This window comes from Diorhabda sublineata, chromosome 1 (assembly GCF_026230105.1).
Source record: "Diorhabda sublineata isolate icDioSubl1.1 chromosome 1, icDioSubl1.1, whole genome shotgun sequence".
NCBI lineage: Eukaryota > Metazoa > Arthropoda > Insecta > Coleoptera > Chrysomelidae > Diorhabda > Diorhabda sublineata.
The window spans coordinates 37,216,201-37,241,257 of NC_079474.1; positions in this window are offsets into that span (position 1 = coordinate 37,216,201).

Consider the following 25,057-nt stretch of genomic DNA (forward strand, 5'->3'; position numbering starts at 1 on the left):
AATTCATATAATGAACCATTTATAGAAATATGAAAAGCTTGGTTTATGCAGCTAAAAGTAGAAATTAAGATTAAATTAAGAGAGATTCAATTACTATTTGAAAGACACTGAAATGGTACTTCTAGTTCATGCTAGACATCATAGACAACACAAAGAGTTCGCAAACTTTTAATTTCTTAATTTAATTCCTGAGTGAGGTTGTGAGCACAGAATACGTCAAGTCAGTCTGTATTGGTGGTATTGTTATGTTTACAACATCCTTTTTCTTTGGTTATGTAAATACTATTCGCGTTATTTAAAACTAATGTTAAAAAAAGAAAAAAGCAATGTCCGAAAGTCAGCAATGTCCTTGTATGATGTACAATGATAGACAGTGTCAGGAGATTTCCACATTTGTATGACAAAAAGGACTCATACAGGGAATTTATATTTGCTTACCAGAAATTTATGATTATCTTTAATTTACTGCATCAATCTAAAAATTACCACCAAAGTTTAGTTTGATGTTAATTCTAATTTAGTTTTCATTTTGGCTCCATAAAACAACCTTAAACCATGTAGATATTTTATGTATCAACTGTTTTGGGTATAAAATGTTATTAAAAAATAATTTATTCCTTGCAATTTTATGTAAAGCTCATCAGTGATACAATTCCGGAGAGTCCCGAGTTTTATCTAAGCACTTTCAAATAGCGAAATGAGTTTTACAATAAAGTAATATCGGTTATAAAAATAATATCGGAACTGAGAATATTTTAATAAAAACCTCAATAAATCACCACTTTAGTATATTTTATTTGAAAAGTATTATTTGATTGTTTATTTCTAAATGTTTTCACTACCTCAGAGGTGAAAAACTGCTTTCAATCAACTTCATTTGCCAAATTTGTGGTCTTTTTTTGTTTCTTAAATTTAATTGATTTTTGAAAAGATTTTTTCCACAATCGTATCGTTTATTCTGTTGACACCAATTTTGATGGTTCCACATATTTCCGTTGCTGTTTGGTCTTGACAATTCATATGATTTTTTTATAACTCCTTCTGATTTTAGGTATCTTACGATAGGAAATTAGTGTTAAATATAAAATTGACGTTTGGACCTCGGTATTTTCTTGTTAAAATATTACTTGACATAATTATATTAATCGCTAGATCAAATTTCAAAAATACCTGAAAGTCATCAATTAAATTGTCCGCTTTGCATTGAAATTCACAAAATATTTCGTCCAGATGCATGTGAATCATTTATAAAACTTCTCCCCTTCTTATATTCAATAAATAAGGTACTTGATATATAATATTTCTTCTTCTATTTTTGACGATAGTGATGCTGTTTAGAGAAGACAGACATCTTAGTATTTAAAAAAGAGATTAAAAGATCAACAATGCGATAAAAACTAAAACTGCATTAACAAATTTAGAGAAACATTTAATCATAAAAATTAAAAAGTTCCTGGAAAGGAATCAAATAAAAGGTAAAGAGAATTTTCGGAAATGGATTACATACATATGAACGAGAAAGCTCTTAGTGATAAAAAAGAAAATTTATTAATTTTAATGCCACTACGTATAATTTAATAGGTGGCTTCTACATAAGAGACCTGAAAACAAAACAATTTATCAAGAAAACCATATAAAAAGGTGAAGTGAAAAGTTTATTTGTATGTATGTATGTATATTCTTAGTACTTATCTAATAATTTTGACATTTTTCCAATTCTATCCCAATATATTATATAATTTTCCGGATTTTCCCGTTTATTTATAAAGTTACTTCTTTCCTGATGTCATTTTTAATTTTACACAGTAAGTGATCATCGCTGTATATAGAAATTTTTCAAGTACATCCAGCTTTTCCAAATAAAAAGTTTATTTGAAAACTTACGAAAATACAAGATAGAAAATAACTTTTTTCTTCTTAAAAGACTTACATATGAATCTAAATATTATAAGGATGAAAAGTTCTATTGAAGTTTTTATTACTTTTGTGTTGACTTCGCGTCTTCGCGCCGGGTACATGAGCGCTATGGTTTTATATCTCTGTGTTTTGCATAACCCTTTTACATCTTTCCTGTTGCTCTTGTTTATGAGAATATGATCAATTATAGACCTTCCATTTTTGCTAATAACCTTCATTGTGTCATCAATGAAACGTAGTAGTCTCTAGTTTAATATACAATATTTATATACCTCACCCTATTGTTGTCTCCTTTATTTCTTTACATATATACGTCTCTTAAGATGTTGTATGTAGTCTTTTACTAATCTATTTCAAGCATCTTCTATTGGTTCACTTAAACTTTTCAAAATTATTTTACTGTCGGTCTTTCAGCCTCAGTTGGTCGTACCTATACACTATAATTATCATTATGCTCTGTATTCATTAAATTAAATGAATAAATTATATTCACTACTATGTAATAATGTCCAAAATTGAGATGATAATTCACGTAGGTGCCCAATTTTCAAGAGTTTATAAGTTAAGCGATGCTCGAAAGTAAAATCTTTCTCTAAAAACCTTCATAACCATCAAAAAATAATAACTTCTTTTCCCCTCTTCTGTTGTCATGACGACGTAGCCGTTCTTTTCTAAGGTGTCCGCGTTAAACAGCACCGGCCTGTATGAATCGTGACAATTCAGAACAATAATTGTTTGAAACACCATTTATTCATTTAAAAGGAAACACTACATTGTATCATCTCAAGTTTCCACGGAATAAATATAAATAAATTTATATTTATTTGAAATTTGTCCAGGAGCAAATTAAGCCTTCCGATATTAACTTTTTGAACAGATAAATGAATTCAATTGGATTCGAACTACGTTATATTGTATTTTGATTATATGATTACATATGGCATGCTAAGAATGAAAATAGCGAAATGCAAAATTGCTGCTTTTTTTAAAAAAGAAGAGAGTAACGTTAAATTATTCCTGTTGCATAGTGTACTATTGATTTTAATTTTAAAAATTACTCATACTCATATGAACAGTTTCAATAACTAGTTCAATCATATTTTATTTGAAAAAGTTTTGACAATAAGTTACTCTAGATTTGAAGAAATTTGAATATCGAATGAAAAATTGGATTCCAGATTGAATTGATGCATTCCGGATTAGATCATTTTTTTCTCACATTGGAATAATTAAGAGATTCAAATAGATTTTCAGTATCCGGGACGTATACTTTCTAAATTATACATTCGAATATTATGAATTTTTAATAGATGATTACTTATGTAAAGTGTTTGATGGAATATGCACATAGCAAAAATGAATTCATTTTTGGACAAAAAGGTACTCTTTGTTCAACTCGATAAAATTTATGGACTAGGAGATTTGTAGATCGTTGTACATGTCAAGGAAACCGTTCGCCGTAAAAAGACATTCTGCAAAAAATTATCATAAATTGTTATTATTTATTGAAAATACTTACAGAAGGTATTAAAGCACAATCAAATATTTCTTGAATAAATGATTAATAGATAAACATTTATACCACATACTATCGGAAATCATATTACTAGCATAGAAAAAACTTTATATTGATTGAATAATTTTTCATCTATTAGGCTACTATATAGTTACTACGTGATATTCAATTAAAAACTGCAAGCGACTTAATTTGTTAATGTCAGTTTGCTGGCAATTTTTTCAAAACTTGTCATTAATAATTATCACATCATATTTCAAGTTTCAATACCGTAGAATTTATCTTTAGTGAATATGCTGACATGCATTTGATGTATGGTTTGGCTTCTGGTATCTCGTCAGAAGCCAGAAGGTTGTATACTGAACGCAGAATACCCGACTGTAGAACTTTCTTTAGAGTTGATCGCAGCTTACAGGAAACAGGTTTATTTACATAAACTAAGTAAACTGGTTTCCATTATTTTTCATAAAATAATATGTTAGAAAGTGTCCTACGAAAAAAAGTGGCGAAGGACAACGAACTATATTAACACCAGCTTTAGAGCAAAATGCGTTAGATTTAGTTGATGCTGATTCCACAACTAGCATACGCAAAATGTCTCTACAATTTAAAGTATTAATTGCAGTGCATACCATGGAAGAAGAGGATTATCCAGCAAGACTGACCTACGCTCGTTGGTCTCTAGATAAACGAGTTGATAATACATTTGCTGAAAAAGTACTGTTTACTAAGTAGTACTGTTTACTGAAGCTGGTTTCACTGTAAACGGTTTTATTAATTCTCCTAATTTACATTTATGGGCAGATGAAAATCCCGACGTTACAATTTTACACCGATTTTGTGTTAATGTGTGGGCAGGAATAGTTGGTAATAATTTTGTGGGTACATATGTTATGTGAAGTTTCTCGAAACATTCGTAGAGACATGTGGTTCATGCACGATGAGGACCTCCCCACATCGTAAATGATGTAAGAATCATCTTAATAACATTTTTCCTAATAGATGCATTTGTTGGGGAGGTCCATTTGCATTGTCATTACGTTCCCCTGAATTAAATAATATGGATTTATTTTTATGGAGATATCTTAGAAGCTTGGTATATGCAACACCAGTGAACATAAAGAACGAAGCGATAGAATAAACTTCCATTGTGATACTATAAGGCAGAATCTTGGAATGCTTTTCCAAATTCAAAGAAATATTATCCTTTGACTCCGGAAGAATGTAGAAGAGAAAGATACCCATGTCGAACATTTATTATATTTTTTTTGTTTTTATTTGACTGCAGGCTAATTAACTAAATTTATAATAATTTTCCTTAGAATGTCTCTTTATAGCGAAGAGTTTCGTTGGCATGTACAACGATCTAAAAATCTACATAAGCCATAAATTTAAGTAAAGAGTACCTTATCAACAAATAAATTGAAAAATTCAATTTGCTATTTTTAGATTGTAAACTTTGTCCCTGTGAAATTTACGGATTGTTAACCATTGGACATGAGCCACCTGTGCCCCTCAGATCGTAGTGTTGCATTATTATTTCGTCAAATACATTACATGGACATACATAATCATCTATTAAAAATTCATAATATTCGAATGAATAATTTAGAAAATATACTTAAATATATGTTATGATGTCTCATCATTATTTTCACGTCATCTACTCACTCCCGAAGTTTTTGCATCAAGACCCGGAACACCCTGTAGTTCCAAGTGAGTAGTAGAGATCAGGAAACAAGTTGAAAGTTGTCTTAATTAGTGGCTTCTCTAAATATCTCGTTAAATGATGAATTCATGCCTTTCGAAAAACTATACACAACGATACTAAAGTCTTTTATAACCATCATATATGGGTTGATGAGTTCGTGTTATGAGGTTAATATTTTTTTAGAAAGTATTAACCTTTAAAAGATATTTATGACGCTTAGTTTAATAGTTGTAGATGTTCAAGAAGAACGATAATCTGTTAATGATAACTGTACAGAAAAATATCGATAATTATGAAATTATTTTCTGAATACCAGAGCTCAAAAAATTGTTCTAACCCACCGAGTTATGGAAAAACAAAGTTAATGCCAATACATCGAATTAACATTAAGCGTAAACATTTATCTATAAGGAAACTCGTATATAGAAACAGTCTATTGTTTGCATATATATTATCTGTAATTTTTATTGATGATTGGATGTGTTTCAGGAAAATTCAAAAAATTTCTTGAGTCGATATATCTCAATAGACAAAATTCGTCAAATTATAATTAAATACCTGAATAGAATACGTCGTATTGTAACCGAATGCTGTCGTCCGTATTTTAAGATAATTAATAAAAAAAAAGATAATTAATAAAAATTACTACTAGATGGAAGTGAGTTCACACCGTATATGCTAATTTCCTAATTCAAATTATATTTTGAATTGCTTCTGCCATAAAGTGTGAGAAATTACTGAATCAATAGATGCAGAATGATTCTATATTCCTTTGACCAATAAACTGGGTATACAACAGTCAAAGTTTCGTGAGATATCAGTAATTGAGAAATTCAGTTGTAATACTAAAGGGTAATGAAAATGATGAATAAAATGAAATGTAATATATAATATTATTTCCCTTGTAGTGACGATGTTTAGACAGGACAAACATCTTAGTACCTAAAAAAGAGATTAAAAGATCATGAATGCGATAAAAACTAAAATGCGTCAACAAACATGAAATATGTAGAAACCATACATAATATAATCATGAAAATTCAAAGATTCCTGGAAGGGAAACAAATACAAGGAATAGAGAAGTTTTAAAAATGGCTTACATACATAGGAACGAGAAAGCTCTTAATGATAAAAAAGAAAATTAATGCAACTACGAATAATTAAAGTGATGGCTTCTACATAAGAGACCTGAAAACAAGACAATTTATCTATTACTACTAGATGGATGTTAGTACTTTATATGCAAATTTCCTAATACAAATTATATTTTGAACTGCTTCTGCCATAAAGTGTGAGAAATTCTATATTCATTTGTCCAATAAACTGAGTACACAACAGTCAAAGTTTCCTGAGATATCAGTAATTGAGAAATTCAGTTATTATACTTAATAGTAATAACAATGATTTTATAAATAATAAGAAGTTACACTTTTTGGATAAGATTGAATATACGTCTCAAATGAAATATGTCAAGTCAAGTCCGTTCCTGATGCTCAACTTTTCCTCAATGTTATTATTCGCTTCTCGTTTCTCAGTTATAACTTTTCATATCAATTTCACCTGCCTTCATTGATTAACATTTTATACCGTCCAAGGCGATACTAATAGAAAATAAAAATTTTCGTATTGTAGGGAGAAAATATAAAGATAAATATTCACATATTTTCCAAATAATTAAAGTATGTGTATACATTCAATCGATCGAAATAATACAAAAAAAGAATTATAGGGAGAATAAAATTCGTCTTATGTAGAAGGAAAAACAAAAATACATAATTATTAACAGTTCGAATAATATGTTTCCGATTAAAAAACAATATTTCTTTAACTTTTCACTTCTTATACCTTTTTATACGTACGTAGGTGTTGATTTTTTTGATTTTAAATATCGTCCCATTGGAAATTAGTTCTTTAAAATGGTGAAAATATCTACATTTTGACCTACTCCTATCTTCATCAAAAAATATCAATATTTGTCCACAAAAATGTAGATATGAATGTGAAAATATACATATATACGCAAAAAAATGATAAATAAGGAGGAAAGATAAAAAATAAACGTATCGCATATAGACATAAGTACGAGGTCTGGCTATTAAATAACGAGACTGGTTTCGAAAAAGGGTTTTATTGTAAAAATTATTCTACATTCGAATGCTCCCCTTCAATATACCCTACCCTCGCCACACACCTTTCAACACGTTTTTTCCATTGATCGAAGCAGTTCTGGAAGTCTTCTTTGGTGAGTGCCTTTAGGAGCTCTGCTGTTTTTTATTTAACCGCTTCTATCGACTCAAATCGGGTCCCTTTTAAAGCAGATTTTATCCTCGGAAACAAAAAAAGTTGCATGGTGAGTACAGCGGGTGTTCAAGCACTGGAGTGCGCTTACTCGCCAAATACTGCTTCACAGGTAGCGCGTTATGGGCATGTGCGTACTCCTAGTGCAAAATCGGGCCGTTTTTTACGAACACATTCTCACAGTGTTACCAAAACTGACAAATAGTAAAATTGGTTGACAGTTTGATCCTCTGGAATCCATTCAGTCATCACAATACCGTTAATGTCGAAAACAAAGATCAACATTGCCTTGAATTTTGATTTGCTCTCTCGGCCATCATTAAAGCGCTTACACCACTCAAAAACACGCACACGAGATAGAGAATTGTCGCCATAGGCCTCTTGCAACAATTTATAGCACTTTGTCGGAGTTTTTTTCAATTTAACGAGAAATTTGAAAAAGATACTCGTACGTTGCTCCTGTTTTCCGTCACACATAATTTTCGTCACGAGAAAAAAACAGCTTCGTTTCCATCCGCTTAGAATACCCGAAAAGATAGAACAATGAAATATGATAAATCAAAAGCTGATGTTTATTTCACGGCCATGTTTATTACGAATAGAACGTAGTCAATCTGCTCCTATGCGGGGATTTTCTGACTTAACAAAGAAACAAGATTCATTTTTATTTCTCAACTTGGTCTCCTTTCAAGTATATACGTATTTCCAGAGAAGCTTCTAACCTTTTCAATCCTTCCAAAAGTAGTTTCTCCTTAAAATAGTCGTCTACGTAAGCGATGACGTCCTCGTCTAATGAAAATCTCTTTCTTACAAGTAAAACTGTATTGTTAGAAAACAGAGAAAGTCGCGTTGAAAGCCAGATCTCACAAATACAGTGAGTGGACAACAAATTTGCAGAGCAATTAGAATTTTAGCCATAGAGATCACCGATATTTGATAAGGTCAATAGTTGATGAATATAACCCCTTAACTATCCTAACGAACGATCGTCATCACTTTTCCGGCTGATGAAACAGTTTTTACTTTTTCGGAGCAGATTTACCCATTGCAATCTATGGTATGGAGTTTTTTATCGTTTCATGAATGTGGTAGGTCCTCTTTCATTTTAAGCGTTTTGCCTTTCAAAACCAATATTCATAGACATAAACTAGACTTTCAGAATAGCTGAAATTTTAGTGCGAAACCATGCGCACATATATTGATGAGTGCTGATATCTTCATACTAAGTTTGGAAACTTATCAGACAACTCAATTACATTACTTTTGATAGTAACTTTGATAACTGCGTACTCTGTATCTTATTATCGATGTTTTTCAGTAAATTTTTTCTACGCATCGATCTTTTGGTTTTCTCAAAAATATATATACTGGAAGTCGCGATTCCAGTTTTTGCGTAATCATATTCTCAATTACTATGTAATTTTTAAAGTATACTTCACTTTTATTTCATGCGTACCCGAGTTGTCTATTTTATATCTATCTATGGTTTTTAATTCACATTGATACAAGGATATTTATTATCCACATGGAAGCCCATTTTATCATTTAGGATGTGAGAATAAATCTACCTGTTTGTCCATTGACTGAATAAGGATTAGAAAGTTTGAGCGAAAAAGCAAAGCTGAATTGGTAATGAAATCAATTCCAAAACCAATACAAAATTCTTATGAATTAAATCTATTGTTAATGCTGACAATATAAAAGAAAGTTTTAGACTGAATGAGGTGAAAATATGAGCAGAGATTTTGAAAGAAAAATGATATGTTGATAGATAGGTGGATAGAACGAGTAGAACGAGTAGAAATCCATTATACGAGGATGGTCCAAGAAGTATCTGGCCTGACCTAGAGATGGTACTAGTTGCTTGAAAAATACCACTGTATTATTATATGTCTCAAGTTTGAAGATACCACGTTGCTTAGTATTTGTTTGAGAGCTATCAATTGCGAACGCTTCCAGTGAATTTGTAAACATACTTTATTTGAAAAGCGTTAGCATAACCAATAAAAAGCTGAACTAGATTTTACTCTGGTTGAGATTGCTCCTTCGTTATCAACAGTAAAATATATGGTAGCAGAGTTTAAACGAGGCCGTATGACCTGCGAAGAATAACATCGCAGTGGTAGACCAAATTAGGAGACGACTCCAGAAATGTTAAAAAAAAGTAGTACTGGATGATCGTCAACTGAAAGTGCGCGAGCTAGCAGACATATTAGACACTCCAAAAGTGTGGTACATCGCATATTAATTGAAAAGTTGGACAGCTGTATGCATGATGGGTGCCACGTTTGCTGACAACGGAATAAAAAAGACAAAAAGTCTTAAAGATGTTTCCATCGAGTGTTTGGCAATGTTTCACAGAAATAAAGCCCAATTTTTGTGCCGATTCATAAATTAAAGAATCGGCTCAGAAGAAAGTACAGATCGTTCCATCTGCAGGCAAGGTCATGGCGTCGGTTTTTTGAGATGCACGTGGGATAATTTTCATTAACTATCTTGAAAAAGGAACACTATGCAACGTTTGAGCAAAGAAATCATTCAAAAACTGCCGCATTTGGCTAAGAGGAAAGAATTGTTTTATCAAGAGAATGGCCAAGCCCACAAATGCGTTATTGCAATGGCCAAAATTAATTAATTAAAGTTTGAATTGCTACGTCAAGTACCCTATTCGCCATATTTAGCACTCTCGGAATATTTTCTGTTTCCAGACTTGAAAAAATGTTCAAAGATTTTCCAACAGTGAAGATGTGATATCGGCATTTAATGGCTATTTTAAGGATCCTAACGATTCTTATTTTAAAAAGGGTTTCGAACTTAATTAACATCGCTGGGAAAAGTGTATGGAGCTAAAAGGAGATTACGTTAAAAAATAAATATTTTTTTCAAAAACTTTTGAGATTTGGGACTTCTGGGATCATCCTTGTACAGTATAAAACATTTATTTCATGCTAAAAAATGTTTGTATTTTGATGATTCCTCCAATTTAATTTCCTTGTGATTCAATATATACGTTTGAAGTTTATTTTTATTATTAGGTTCTATTTACTGGCACAATACTCATCTTCTCAGTCATTTCTTTTTTTTCTCCTGCTAGTTGTGTATACAAGCTATTAACATTTCAAAAGTATTGTTTACGAGTCTAGAAATCATCTCTTGCCGATAGTCGTTGTAGGTAAGGAGTGATATGCCGTTACCGACGATCATAATACATCACGTGATCGTGCACAGTCCCACACATCGTAGTGTGCACTGTGCTCAATTGAGACATATCAAAAAGAGCAGAAAAGCTCGCGCGCTAACAGCCCCGCCGTGATATTCCACGGCGACGAGGGCAATATGGCGGATTTTAGAGAAGCTCACTTGAACGCTGTTGCCAAAGGCATAGCAATAACAAACTTTGAAAGAGGCGATGACTGACACACAAAAATTGTAAGGTTAATAATAATTAGTAGTGAGGATCTAACCACAATTTGAGTATTATATCATATTTTTATGTAGTCGATATAGATTTTAACAATAACAACACTATATAAAAATGACTTCATATACATTCTTTTCTTCCAGTACGTTGATTAAATGAATTAAATGCCTTTTATATTGTTTGAAAAATTCCTTAATTCTCAACAATCTATACTGATATTTACTTCTTATTGATTAATTACGCGATAGCTAACTTCTGACTTCACTTTTGCGCTTGAACGTAATTGATTTAACTCTTTCGTGGCTAGTCAAACATAAATTGATTTAGTGAAAAGGTCAAACAATTAAGTGTCATTAAGTGTCAATTGAAACAGCATCAAAAGTATATATCAGCGCAAAAATTATTCATTTTCACTTGGAAGTTAAGGTGGTTATTTTGATTTTTATGGCTGAGGTGAGTTTTTTCATTTTTTTTTCGGAACAAAAAATGATCCATTTTAAGTGTTTTCAGTTTTTAAAGGATTTGTGACGCAAGACTACGGATTCACTCACAAAACAAAAAAGTGATAAAAAGAATCTAATTAAGAATCGAAAGTAATTTTATGATATATTTTTTATTGTTGTAAAAATTTTCCATTTCAATCTCCAGGAATATCCGGAATGTTAATGATTTCAATTTTGTTTGTTGACAATATATGTTTTCAAACTACTCCAAAAAATGTGACCCACTAGTAAATTTTGGAAAATCTTACTCAGTAACTTCTGTACAAAGTAATATTTACAAAGGATTTTACGGCTACAAATTCAAAAGAAATATAGAATTTTCTATAATTGAACTTAATCTTATTCGGAAGTATAATTGCTACTGATGTGGCTTTTAGTCATATTAAAAATAGAGAGAGCGAGTTATGAGAGCTTGTTTAAGGGGACCCGAAGTGCTGATACAGAGAGAGAGAACATCGATATACCACTTTCTATATCTCTACTCTATTCTGATTGGATCGCGATGTCGTCTAGGTTTTGAGTACTTGGAATGGCAAAAGAGGAGAATATCATAAAGTTTATATGTTTTCATTAACAGAAGCCGTTTCTCTCTCTTCCATAAGTACAATTCCACTCACATGCCGCTCTCTCTATCTTCAATATTAACTATAAAATAGGCTATAAAATAATTTCTATACATCTTAATTTTCACTTGGTTACTGGAAACTCTTTTCATGAATCAAACAAATCACACAAATGTAAAATATAAATTAGAATATTGTCTTGGCCCTTATTTCCACAATCATCATCACTTTTTTTTGTATGGTCAAATAAATGCTTTTGTTCTGAAAAGATAATTCACATATACATTTAGTTTGTTAAAAACGCAACGTAAATTGCTAATGATTCCGTTGAAATAGTTATTTTTATGTCAAGGACTGAAAGTGCTCCTTTGTTAGAAGAGTCTGAAAATTGGGAGGCGAGCGAAGCGAGGCGAGCAACAGACGAGTCTCACAAAGTAGTATTTCAACCGCGGCGTACGTAACATTTTTTAGACGACGCATAAGAATGTAACAAGAATTCTATTATATTTTCTCTGGTTAGTTTTTAATTTTTTTGCAGTGTCCCCTTTGTTTTGTTTCTTTAGGAAATTGATGAGTTTTGGATATTTGTTGATGTGAACATCTTGTTTTATTACCAGAGTACTTTTAATCAACGAGATTGTAGACCATAAAGTAAAACTTTTTCAGAATCTAGAAATTTCCGAAAAATAAACGAGCACTACGTTTTCCGTTGGGTTTTCCGCCTTTTTTTGGAGACACCACTTCATAAAGAGCTCGTACTGTTTTTCGTACCTTGTACGAGATTTATCCGGCAACGAATATTGCTTTGTTCGGTGAGATGAGGTGGCGTGGATTCGAGTAACTCTCGCTGATGTTTTCTTTTTCATAATTATTCATTGTTATTCATTAATTTAGACAAAACTTCGGATAAAACACATCATTTCAGAAAATTAAAAATTTAAGGTTATGCAAAATCATCGAGGTGAAACTGTCAACTGTCAACACTGAAGTAGCTAGAGTCACATTTAAGAAAGTTGAAGCTGTCTACTCCAGAGTGTCCCGAAAGTGTTTTGCAGTACGAAACTGTCACTTTCACTACCTGGAACAGTCAAAACAACGTTCAAATAGCGTCGACTAAAAAATAATTTTTCATAATAAATCAGGCATCAGAAAAACTGTACACCCTAAATAGTTACTTTTCTTAAATTCAGTATATATATATATATATATATATATATATATATATATATATAGAAAAAATAGATTTTATGAAATTTCCTTCTAGAAACTATAGGAATAATTCAAATGTTTAAATTGTTTGTATGACTAAACCTTATTCTCCCCTTATGTGCCGTTTATGGCAATATGGCGGTTTAAGAATTGACTTGGTCGTCGTTTCTCAGTCTTAAATAAATAAAATATGCGATGGTTTAAACGAAGAGAACGAAAGGACTGTGTCTGCGACAACGGCAAGACATAATTTCTTCGGAGCGGTTCACAGACAGCAGAATGGATTTGAGACACGACGAGAGTATAACAACCGACCACAGCAACAATGATCGAGTGTATATTGTCCAACAGCCATGGGAAATAATTGACTTATTGGCTGAAGAGTTGAGGCAACTGGGGAATTATGAGTTGAGATGTCAACGAGCCGACTAGAAGCTATCTTTATTCACTTTAGCGGTAATTACAACGTAATGTTTTAATTACGAAATGTATGGTTTTACACATAAGAATGAACCGCTTTAATTGATTGTACTTGAATTGAATTTAATATAATATATGAGTTTACATCACAATGAACAAAAGTGACGTTGAAACTTATCTTACTTCTACAAGACCACGAGGGATACTATTCATATTTGTATCCTTGGAATCACTGTTTCCTCAAACTCCAGGTAAGCACAAGAGGGTAAACCCTATTACATACGAGTAGTTCAAATGGTGCATGCCATTTGGAGGTACCTGTGGATATTGATCTTGAGCTTCTGTAGGTTGTAGTCTTCGGGAAAGACGTGTCTTGGTAGCTGCACTTCTCCAAAGGAAAAGAGACGTTCTGGTCGTCTGCGGGCTTTTGGGCTTTTGCAAATCTTCCTAAATTGTAAACAAGTTCCATTTATCACTAAATAGTCCTAAAGGAGCAAAAAAATAATCACAGATTTTAATTTGTCACTTCGCTCTGCGATAAATCGAAAGAGAATTGCTAATGATGTTTTTTGGTAATGTTACCTAACATCAGAAATGTTTGTTGTTCGACCAGCATTCACTGTAACTACCTTAGAAATGGTTAATATATTCCGATTCTTTGTAATATTCAGCCGAACGGGTATACAATATTTTCAACAAAAATTTTCTTGCTGTCTGCAAGGTGGGTGCCGCGATTGTTTGGTATTGATTAAAAGCTCGCTCGCATTAAAAATTCATACGATTATTTGAATTTCTACAAATGCTATTCAAGTGAATGACACGTAGGTAGACAATTTTATTCTAGAAACGATAAGAATCGAACAATGGACGACCTCATCCGAAAATCGTGCTCGGAAAAATTACTTTATAGATTATTTAGAAAAAGGAGAAAGAATATTATGAGGATTTTCCGACACGTTTTGATGCCGACCTTATAGCAGAAAAACACATTTGGTGATGACAAGCGTTTGGTTCTATTATGATATTACGCCTGCCCATTCGTCCGCTATTGGACGAATATGTAGAGTCAAAAGGGTTTTGGAAATTAAGTTGAAAACTGGAATAATCCAATTCAAACTTCAATTCATCAATTTTGACTATTGCTATAATAAATGTGTGAGTTTGAGCATTTTCCTGATGAAACAACACTTTCTTCTTAACCAAATGCGGCTGTTTTTGCTTGATTTCTTCGCTCAAACGTTGCAGATTGTTTTTTATAAGATAGCTAATGAAAATTATCACATGCGCATCCCAAAAAACTGACGCCGTGGTCTTGCCTGCAGATGGAACAGTCTTTGTCTTTTTTGGAGTATTGGAAATTGAGTTAAAAATGGAATATTTCTCTTTATATCTGCAAATACAGTCTTCATCAATCAGCCCCTGTATATGATTTTCAAAAAAAGAACGATTAATCACAATAATATTTATATTATGTAATATTATCCAACGCTACAGTATAGGCTACATTCATTAATTATTCAGTTGTATTCATTTCAGAGACTAAAGTAGCACTTCTAATGTATCTCGTATACTTATTATGTTAGATTTGCGCCATTTCCTTTTTGTTAATTTTTTTATCTAAGCGTTGGTAATCACGTTGGATTGTATTCACAACAGAAATAAACTCCAACAAGATATATAAAAGTTACATTCCGCATGTTAATGGATCATTCTCAACGAAAAGATAACAAAATTAAGTTGGAATAGCAAATTACACAAAACGAAGATTGAAGGAAACCCAAAATAGATTTCCATTCATTAAGTCGTACTATTTTTAAATATTTACTCAACAGTGTTCAACAATTATTAGCGGGAAATGTCATTGGTACCTAATTCAAATTTTCATTCATTAGAAAATATGGGACACATTCATAATTTCCCTTACCTGTTGATTGAGTTCATTGAGTAATTATTTTATGACAAAATATTTCTATTCAAAAAATAGCTAATTGAAATTATATATGTGGGCAAATCTACAAATCATCTTATGAATAATGTGATGTACGAGAAATACTTGACCTAACACATTCTCCAGCGAGGTTCAATACGTGCGATTCTCCTTTCATGATAAGAATCGTCGAGCTCCTCAAAATAGCCATTAACTGCCGAAATCACCTCTCCATTGTTGGAAAATCTTTAACCACTGAGCCATTTTTTGAAGTCTGGAAACAGCAATTCAAACTTCAATTTATTAATTTTGACCATTGCAGTAACGGATTGTGAGTTTAGGCATTCTCTTGATGAAACATTACTTACTTATTCGCCAAATGCGGTCGTTTTTGCTTGATCCTTTCGCTGAAACGTAGCAATAAGTTCGCATGATACTCGCCGTTGATTGTTTTTCCTTTTTCAAGAGCCAATAAAAATTATCGTGCATCCCAAAAACCGACGCCCTTACCTTACCTGCAGATGTAACGGTCTTTGTCTTCTTTGGAGTCCGTTCTCCCTTTTCAGTCTATTGTTTTGATTATTGTTGATTTGTTTCGGTTGTGAAGTGATGGACCCAAGTTTCATTCATGGTTATGAAACGGCGCAAATATTCGGCTTTATGTCTGTTAAATATTGCCTAACACTTGGTGGAAACATATTCACGACGCTGTTTTTGTTCCATTATGAGCAAACGCGGCACCTATCTTGCGCACAGCTTTCTCAAGTCCAAATTTCAAGTTATTATGACATGTACAGCATTTTTTAAAATGCCTACTATTTCTGCTAGCTTGAACTTTGTGGATTTTCTTCAATGTTTCTAGAGTCGTCACCTCATTTTATTGACCACTGCGATGCTGGTCTTTGCAGGTCGTATGGCCTCGTTTAAACTCTGTTACTCTGCTACCCAATATTTTACTGTTGATAACGAAGGTTTTATATTGGTTGGGGCTGAGGCCTTTCAAATAAAAGTATTGTATCACATAACGTTGACTAATTTTTTTCATGTTTATGAATTCATTGAAACATTCACTATTGATGGCTGCCAAACAAATATTAAACGACGTGAAGTCTCCAAACTTATGCTGTGTAGATTGTGTACTTTCTAATACAGTGGTATTTTTCAAGCCACTACCGCCATTCAGGCTAGGTACTTCTGGTTCATCCTTGTATACTCAAAACAATCTAATGATACAGAATAATAGAGAAACCACTAACAAACTGAGATAGGGGTGAAACCAGGGAACAATCTATAGAAGTTGTGACAGGCAAAAATACTGAAAATCTACAACCAAGAAAGATCTGTTGGATATGTCAATCTGAGCGATCTAAAAATACAAACAGGAGATTTCGCGGGGCACTACCGATTCAATGGATACCTGTAGACTTAACTGAGAGTGCAATATACATATTCTGTTATTTCTATCTACTATCTTCCAAGTGTGACAAGCTCCGAAACTCTAGGACCTTATACCTAGGAGCGTATAAAATAGAAGATCTCTAACAGAAAAAGCCATCCCATATTCCGAACTTTCTAAGAGGAGTGGGATTAATGGATCAGCTGTAAACACAGAGTATCTCCAGTGTCATAGCAAGCAAAAGGGACACAAAAACGTAAGGATACGAGAGCGAGTCAATAAGATGAATGGAAGGCTCGTTCTAGCAAAAGAAATAATTTTTCCACATTGTGCCCGTTGAGATCTTCCACGTTGTTCAAGGCTTCTACTATTTTTTCATAAAAAATGAGATTTATAAAATTGGTAAGATTGATGACATATTTTAGGCAAATTTCTGTCAAAATAAGTAAGAAGTCATTTGGGATTGAATATCATATACCAAATGAGAAAGCAATATTTATACATTTCGTAGTAGAAACGTATGTGCTCTTTTACATTATTCGGGTACAGATAAATTTTTTTTTTGACCAAATACGATCAATTTTTGACCACGTTGCCATTATTTTACGCCGTTTAAGCCCGAGAAACTCATTTTTTCGAGTAGTTTCCTTTCTGGTGTGTTGTGGTGGCTCCACGCATCAATAAAAGAACACGTCTATAATGCGATTCAATAACGACAATTGTTGAATTTCTCTGAGCAACATTGAATCCTATTTTACAAATTATTTTTTATTTTAGTATTTTAACATTATGCTTAGATTTTATGTTTAAGGAAAGTTAACATTTAGTTGAAAGATATTTTAGAAAAGGAAAAGTAAGTCCTGCCTCTGTTTTATGACCCCGGACACATGGGTCACACAAAGGACTCTTTTACTTTTCGGAGTAATGCATATATTTTAGTAAAACATCTGTAATTTTACGATTCTTAAGGAGAGGGTTAGACCTCATTGTAAATATTTTATTATTAGTTTTTAGTTAGTACAAACCGACTCTTTCGAGCGTGAGGACGCTTCTCGAAAACGTAGTCTTTTAAAATAAAGACTTGATATATGAATGTTAAACACTGTGTATTTCATTTATAAATATAAAACCTAATAATCACGATTACCTATCCACAACTTTCAACAACAATCTTCTCTGAAAAATAATGTATCAATACAGATTACTGACTAATCGGCAGAACTGTTTATACTATTTTCCATGCTTCCTGAACTTGCTCACTTCCATTGCGAACGAAATTAATTTACAGTATTAGACAAAAACGTTTTTCCCAAGTTAATGGGCTTGAAAAACTGAGAAAAAAAGAAAAATACTGTTTAAGTTTATCTTCAATTTGTAATGTTTTTTAACATTTATGTTGTTCAAAAACTATTATATTTAAATGGAATTATTTTATATTACAATCAATGTTGTACAATTGTCTTGTTGTACTAATATGTTAACTTATATCAAATACGTAAATTGAAAATTATAGAAGCTCTAATGTTGGAAAAGATATCGTTTATCGCATTATTTTCTTTCCTTTGCTTCTTCTTTTGTTCATTTGTAAGTGAAGTCCTAAGCTCGTAACAATATTTGTTTGTATTTGAAATTTGGGGTTACTCAAATACTTTTTAAATCTAAAATGCTTACCTAAAAGGAATGCATTTTTGTTTCCAATACTCTATTTTCATTAAAGAAGATCACTTTAGCCATAATTATTAATTAAAGTTAGCAGTATAACTTCCACAGGGCTCGATATTAAGCCTTTCTCATTTGACACAAATATTTAATATGTTTCTTTTAACTCACTTTTCCACTAAATTTAATTGATTTTCTTGCGACTAGGGAAACGCAGGTTGATCATTCAAAATTCCCAGTACAGAAGTTTGATTAAGACGTGATTAGACTAGAGAAGACTAGGTGATTGTAAAAGTCAAATCATATCAATTGCAAAAAAAATCCTTACACATTTAAGTTAAAAATAAGTGAAACCACTACTGCAAAGAAGAGTTTGAAGTTGTTGAGATTTAAGAATCTCTTCGATTTCTACAATACTTGAGAAAGGTTAATATTCTAAGAAAGTTCTATAGAATTTTGGTATTAATATTTAATTATATATATTAATATTTAAGGAAAAAAGAGCAAAAATGGATTTCCAGCCTTATTTAAGCCATGCTTCCTTATCTGGAAGAGTTTGATAGAACTCTATGTAGATACTGCACAATTTTTTATGGTACATAATAATTATTTGAAGAGTGTTATTTGTTTTGTGATGATACAAACATGTAATAATAGGTTTGTTCCAACCCATCGAAAAACCGTCCTTGGTACGGTGAAGATGCTGCGTATTAGAGATTACGTGTTCCAACCGGGCAGTTACCGTTATAAGAACAATTCTGTTTTGCGTTCCAACCGACTTGGATATCGTTGGCACATACCTCGTCTTGTAAAGGCCTCAATTCTGTTTGTACTATGACCAGAATAATTCTGTTTACTTAATTACTCAACTGATGTATAGGAAGAAAAGAATGTTTAAAAAATTTATTTTCATTTGGTGCTTGTTTTACGTTTCGAATGTAGAGGCTATATTTGAATCCCGTGAATGTACTCCTACTATAGTCATATGTTATCTAAAAAAATTCTAATTTTTGAGAACAACCTTCAAGTCGTCATAAATAAGATAATATGATTGATAGACAAGAATTTGTACTTAACGTTCTTCAAAATGGCTAATAAATCATCTGAAAACAATAAATGTTCGTAGGAGAATATATATATTTCATAACTGCTTGATATACGACTAATTCTCGTACCATTGTTTGCTATTTTAATTGAAATAAGAAATTTAAATACTAAAAAAGTTAATACATAATCATAGGCGTACTACTCTTTGCTTGAATAGAAAATTAACAATCTTTGAATTTGATTAAAAATATATTTCCCCTATCCTAAGCATATGTGTTGAGAGTCAAATATGAGAGGATTAATATCAAGCTCCAAAAATATACATTCATGCAAAAAATATTCATTTTTACGTAGAAATTATTGTACCCATTTTTAATTATTGTGTTTTTCCATCGAAATAGAATATCAGTACATCTAAATTAAAATCAAAATTGATTCGCGACATAAATTCACAAACAACCAAATAAAAAAAGAAGCAAAATAAAGAAAGAAGGTAGGTAAAGAGCTAAAAATTTCTAGAAAGTCGTTTCTAACAAGCTGGACAACTCAAACGCATCGAAAGCAAAATATTCCTCAATGTGCACATGCTACAGTTCCACTTAGATCAGTTGAATGTAAAAGAAGCCAAGATTTTCAAGTTTAAGATGTATTTGAGGTGTTTAATTGCTGATATACTAAATCATTTGAAAATACAATCCAAATCATCAGATACAATGGAAAATATACCTCTTAATGCCAACCTTCTTTAATACGTTCAGAAGAGATGTAGCAATCATACAACGCAATATGGGTTTAAATTTTGGAAAAAAAGAAGTACCAAAAAATATAATTTGTAAAAACAGTAGTGAGACTGATTATGCTAAACAGCTATGAGACATGAACATTGATTCAAAATCGAATGACCCGTATAAATACAACTAAAATGACGGATGAAGGATGAAGGACAATAGAAAATAAAACGAAAAGAGAGAATTAGAAATGGAGCATATAGACAAAAGACAAATTCATTTGATGTTGAAATATGTGTTAACAAAAAAGAACATTAGAATCCAAAATAGCAGGAAGCCTCTTGTTTCCTTATTCTTTTCAACAAGGACATAAGAAGAGGATGATTATCATCATCTTCATAGCTTGAAATTGATTTGCGTCTTCCGTATATAGTATCCGGTGAAGCTGTGACTAGTGGTATCTCTACTACTCATATATCTCAATGATTGAGGTTTACACAGTACAAACAGTCGTAATTAAGTAATATATAATAATAATGCCTCTTTTTCGTAGTAAATGATCATATAATCGAGAAGTTTGCACTATTTAATTTAAATAACGTATTTCATAAATAATGTCGGTTTCCAATGTTCTCTTTGTTTATTGAATGATCATAAAAACAACCTTGATATTAGAAGTGTGCTCATCTTATTCTATGCTCAACTTTTAGCAAACAAAGGTAAAATCATTCGTTAGGCTTAGACGTAAAAAACTATCGCAATGTATTTTCAAGTTTCAAATTTTTTTCAACGCATGAATATCATCACAGATCTGAATAAATAGTAATCTGACGGTGTTGGTTGAGGTAGGAGTTCATACCACCAATTTATTTGAACTTATTCTGCGTAACTTTCATAGTATCTTGTTAAGCTTTGTCTTGATATGAGAGAATCCGCTTTCGTTTAACCAAATCTAGTTATTTTTTCGATAAAACCTCAAACATTCACATCAGCTGTCCACTATATACCTCGGCATTGATAACTCGACCATATGGAATGATTTATAATTTTTTGAGACACACGCACACAAAAAGGTTCAAATCGAAGTAACAACGCGTCTAATAAAATGATGGGCAGGGCAAGGAGCTGTTTATACACCTATTCACAACGATTCGCTTTAATCTCGGTTCGAGTGGCATTAATCGGCAACTTTTCCAAATCTTCCAAGTATGGTATCTTTAGAAGGTCCAAAGGAGTCTGATAATCGGCGAGTGCTGGTACTAGGTTGGTTTTCAATTGCTTCCTCTGTAACCTCTCAATCCCACACATGTGGACGACCTGAGCGCGATCCATCTTCAAGTGTCAAAGCTTCACCATGAGAACGATTCAAAAACGCTGTAACTTTCGCTCATTAACTGTATTTTACCTTTGAATTTCATATATTTTCCTTGCTGCCACGATTGCCTTAAACTTTTGTTACCAGTAATGTCTCAATAATTCACAATTTCATATTTATTGCATTCTATACTATTAATTATAAATACGTACTGCGTCGATAATAAATAAAGAGAAGATGATTAAAAAGCATTGAAGCAATTGTACTGTTCATAGAAATGGAAACTAGTCCTAGCAAGTTAAGACATGTTTAAATTGAGGCGTGCGAATTGTACTCTGTGGACTCTGAAATATCGAAGTGAACAATTTTGTAATTGGGGAAAACGGGAGCTTTAATTAGTAGATGTTAAACAAACTAATTAAACTAGGAATGAGCTCATTACAAAATTAGTAATTCCTGGAGATGAAACCATAATACCTTTAATTCCCGATACGTCTATGAGATCATAAACGTCAGATCTCAGTTTGGAACAATGCTCGTAGTGCCCTTTTAGAAAATTAAGTCCCTGTGGGCGTAGCTAGCTACATTACAGTCACACGCGACTTTATTCCCTTGATGATTGATCACTAATATTACGAAGAAGAAAATAATAAAGATTATTGCCTCGTGTGCGTATATTTTATGCAAATCAGTTGTTATTATTATGAAAACTTGTTATTGGCTATCTGCATTTATCAGAAAACGGTTCAATTGCCTTGTTAAAGTCAATCGTAAATGTGAACTTCTAGATTGATTGATGGTTGAATTGCTTCGAAGATATTATTCGTATTAGAGCTGTATCCTGTATGTTCTTCGATTTCGGAACAATATTTTAATTAAAAACGTTGAGAATCTTCTCATTTTTGAAAAAGTTTAATCAACAACCTTTAGAGAACTATATCAGAAGCAATAATAAAAATATGAATAAATAGGAGACGTTTATTTTAGGAAAACAAGAGCTTCTAGCTGGGTCAGTATAAAATATAAGATTATGTTTTTGACGAAAATTGGCCTATTCGAGTTCTTCATACAATTATTCCATTTTTCTTCACACATATGCGGAATAAGAAGAATGCTGACTTGTTACAAAACGTTTGAAAATTTCCTTTACAGTAATATTTGATTGAATTTAGCTAGATCATTGAAAATCAATGTCAAACTAATATTAATAAGAAATATTGTTATATTACAGAAATACTTATCCACAACCAGGTAGTCGTATATTGTGAAAGGTTATTTACGTAAATTTTAGTATACTAAATGGCAGAAAATTGTTTCATAAATACCATCATGTGAAATAACTTCACTGGGCGTTGATATATGTTATAGTTCGAATAAATCATTACCAGTATCACTAGGTATCATTCCTGATAATACAGTTTAGGAGATATCATATGGACCATTGAATAAGAAACAACTCAAATATATAATCAATAATACAGAGAGTCATTTGAAAATTTTTACAATTTTATTGAAACAAATACATAATTTTATATTACATAATATAAAAATACAAAATAATAATTGAATTTAATAGAAGTAATTATAATCAATATAATATCTTACCTCACTAATTGAATTGTGCCAAGTCTTTAAAGTCTATGGTAAATTGTAGAATTCAGCCACAGAATAATAATAATGAAGATATTGCAAGCAGAAATGCCTTTGTCAAACCTCGAAACTTATCAATATATTTCGCCATTTTTTTGTCATTTCTTTGCCATTTTTAACAAATTATATCAAATTTTCAAATAATAAGTCGATACCTGTTGACATCCTTTCGTATAACACCTCATGTCACATATATTTTCTCTTGTAGTCGTTTTATTAGGTTTGTGATTAGGTATTTTGAAAGCAATTCAAATTCATAACTGCTAAGATTCCCGATCCAGTTTATTATTTTGAAGATTTACTTCCTAAATTCTGTTCTAACAATAAACCCCTCTGAACCCATAAACTAATTTTTCCAGTTTTATTCAAATTCTTTAGTTGCTTTTCTTATTATTGGCCATGTTTGCTCAATTCTGAAGTATAATTGATAATGGTTAGTAACTGCAAAGAAATAGAAGTGATTAGTTGACCGATTTTGACGTTGCTACAAGTCCTATAACCTCTTGATATCAACGAAAAAACGATCGGCATTGCGCTCTTCAGAGGAAGTCTAATTTAATATTTCCAGCAACATGACCAAAACTAGGTGTAAAATTAAGTAGAGAGACTTATTTTTCCAGAGTTTATAGTATTATATAGTTTATTATTATAGAATAGAATTTCTTCTGCTTAATCTAGTAACCCTGCTCTATCCATACATATTTTTTTAGCTCCATAAGATTATTAGTTCTCTCATCTATTACATGTGTTTCAGTAGTATTCGACACAAAAATGGAGAAGCGATATATCGAGCCATGAAAGCGAAGACGAAACGCGAGGAGAAAACCCGATCGACGAAGAACTAAATATCCATAACGAAAACGTCAGGAAGTTTCCAAATCAAAATTTCGAGCCAAAAAAGTTCTTTGCACAAACTATTACAAAAAACTTCGAGCAGCAGAATATTTGAAGCAAGCAGAAAGCGGTCCCACGCTGCTCGATTGCTTTATTGAAGAAACAAGTAGTTTAAAAAAGATACGATGCTCATCTGCTTCTTTAACAGTCGCGGGGGGTCCATAAGAAGTTCCTCGACAGACCGTATGAATCAAGTATTCTGTCGAGTAGTACTTGATAGACTTCGAAAAATGATCCGGACATCGTGAACAATTGAATATTGCAATACGACAGTTCACATTGCTACTGTAAGTTTGAGCGTGTCACACTTTTAAGATTCCAAAAAGATTTAATCATTACCACCATGTCCACCAAATAGATCGCCATACGTCTTCTTTCCCTCTCCCAAAACCGAAAACATCGTGAAAGGAACATATTTTAAATCCAACCAACAGTGACGAGGGTTCTATCGAAAGTTTTAGTCAATGATTACAGCTTTGAGAGATCATGTTATTATAATTTTATAATAAATAGTTTTCTCTACATCAATCTCATAATTTAATCTTCAGACCGAGGATATAGTTATAGTTGAGAACCTTGTAAATACACTTACATACTAATCTCCTAAGCAATAAGAAATAAATTATAATTATGAAAATTAAAAAATAGATGGGGATAGCAAGACAAGACAAGACTATATCCTCGTTCAACTATCTAGGAGTATCAATGGGACACACATCTAAAAAAAGAATTTCCAACATTTGGAAAAACTAAAAATATATAAGACCAGTGATTACATACGCCATGGAAACAAAAGTCATAAATAAAAATCCAAAGTAGATCCAAAGATAATCAAGAAAAAACTACTGAGAACTTTACTCGGACCAAATATTACAGGATATGG